Below are 1,830 nucleotides of genomic sequence, written 5' to 3'. Positions count from 1 at the left end.
GATTGGCAAGTAGTTGTGCCCCGAATTGAACTCGAAGAGCAGAAAAACACAAACAAACAAAAATTCGTAAAAATTACACAAAAAGGAGAGAAAAATAAGTTAATAAAATTGAAATGCGTCTAGGTTGTGTTGTGGCCCCGGAGCTCACATGCGGCTGTTGGAGCGCGGGTGCGCGTCGGCCTGCTCCCGCCACCTCAGCTGGTTTCAAGGCGGGAGCTTCATGGAGCTTGGTTTCACACCCACTCTCTCACCGCTCTGGCACCGTGTCATGAGTAAAATTAAGCAAGACATTCTTTCAAGAAATTAATTAACTCTCTCTCCCTCTCCCTCCACTGCTCTCCCTCTCTCTCTCTCCTCTCCCGCATCATCAGATAGATGTATGTACCGTCATGTTTTTCGGGCGAGCCGTGATAGGCCATGCGAGGCTAAGTCGAATACACCTGAGTCCACAAGTAGTAAGCACAGTGTGCAGTACAGTCGCGCGCGCGCGCCCGGCACCTTTGACAATATTTTTCGCTCGGTAGGGAGGGGAAGTAATTCGAGTACCACACGTTTTAGAGGAAAATCTCCTTATTTGTTCATGTGCTCTGGAAACCCAAGTGTGTTCATGTATGCGCTATCCCCTGAATATCGACATGTGTGCGCGAGATAGTGTGTACAATCGTAGGGGTAAGGAATGGAAAGTATCCACAAGTTCTTATCGAGAGTCATTTACTGCTGAATGTCTTTATGATACAGTGAGGCAGGATCGACGTGCAGCCCTTCACAGCCTCTTCGGTCCAGCGAGGGAGCTGCGCGGAGTGTACAGAGTCCCTGCCTTACATTAAAATACAACATATAGAAAAATATCACAATTTTCACAACTACTCTGCATCGCTTTTCGTTTCCCTAATTTCTTGGCAAAACACAAATGCAAGCAGATTTAACAAACTTAAATCTAAGTTTTTTTACAACAAATTGTTTCATCCTAACTGCAGTTTTTATACAAAAACCTACATCACAACGCATCACAATACCTCCTTGTGTGGGGTACTCTAGAAAAAGTGAAAAGAGGGGTATATTATAGTTGTATCAGCTTATGCATGTTGAAATTTTTGAGTTAGTATTTGTTCTAAGTGTTTAAAATCACAAGATCACCTGTAAAAAGCCTAATTTCTTCAAAAACTAAAATAACACACTATGGTAATGACAATATATGCACTTCTTCCTATTATTTACGGTTGATTATTACTCAGTTTTAACTGTGTCATGTTTACATTATATGCTTTGCTCTCTTCAAAAATAAAAACACATTAAATAATATGTCATGTAGAATAAAATATTACGTATAACACATATACGTTGAGCAATTATCATTAACTTATAACAGTTCGAGTAAACCACTATCCTATACAGCGTTACAAAACGCTTTTGAAAAAAAATATTACTGTGTACTGGCGTTGTGAAAGCTTTGCAAAGTCTATAACTCAACAGTCTCTGAACACCTTTGACCGATAAACTTGGCCGGGCCTGTACATTGGTACAGAAATTACAAAACAGTCTTTTGTACTTTTGACCTAGTTATTTTTCATCTTGAAAAATCTCTTGCGGGAAAACAATCTCATCAATATAAATTCCCAGAGTACGTAAGCACGCTTCCGACTGATATGGCAATAGTTGACAAAAAGGGTGTCTTAAGCTCGACATAGGGCTCCAGACAGCGCCTCACACCAGACACCTCATGCGTACGCAAGACTTGGGGACAGAAATCGAAGGAATTCCTCTAAACATTTTAAAGGCGCATGGAGGCGATTGGCAAGTAGTTGTGCCCCGAATTGAACTCGAAGAGCA

This window comes from Frankliniella occidentalis, unplaced genomic scaffold (assembly GCF_000697945.3).
Source record: "Frankliniella occidentalis isolate FOCC.00 unplaced genomic scaffold, Focc_3.1 Scaffold3, whole genome shotgun sequence".
Lineage (NCBI taxonomy): Eukaryota > Metazoa > Arthropoda > Insecta > Thysanoptera > Thripidae > Frankliniella > Frankliniella occidentalis.
This window is presented reverse-complemented; position numbering follows the sequence as displayed.